Here is a 278-nt window from a genome sequence, read left to right as displayed (position 1 = left end):
GTGGCGTGATCACGTCACACGTAAAATGTTTGTGACGCATTGAAGTCATGCAATACATGTAGGCTACCACACGAGGGCGCAGCTAAAACAAACCCTCATTGAAAGCCTTTTGTTTGCCAGGGAAACAATTTTCTGAATTTATGTAATACTTGAATACAGGTGCATCTCAATAAATTAGAATGTCGTGGAAAAGTTCATTTATTTCAGTAATTCAACTCAAATTGTGAAACTCGTGTATTAAATAAATTCAATGCACACAGACTGAAGTAGTTTAAGTC

Source organism: Sinocyclocheilus rhinocerous, unplaced genomic scaffold (genome assembly GCF_001515625.1).
Source record: "Sinocyclocheilus rhinocerous isolate Xijiao unplaced genomic scaffold, SAMN03320098_v1.1 scaffold300, whole genome shotgun sequence".
Classification (NCBI taxonomy): Eukaryota; Metazoa; Chordata; class Actinopteri; order Cypriniformes; family Cyprinidae; genus Sinocyclocheilus; species Sinocyclocheilus rhinocerous.
The sequence above is the reverse complement of the archived record's forward strand: the minus strand, read 5'-3'. Positions refer to the sequence as shown.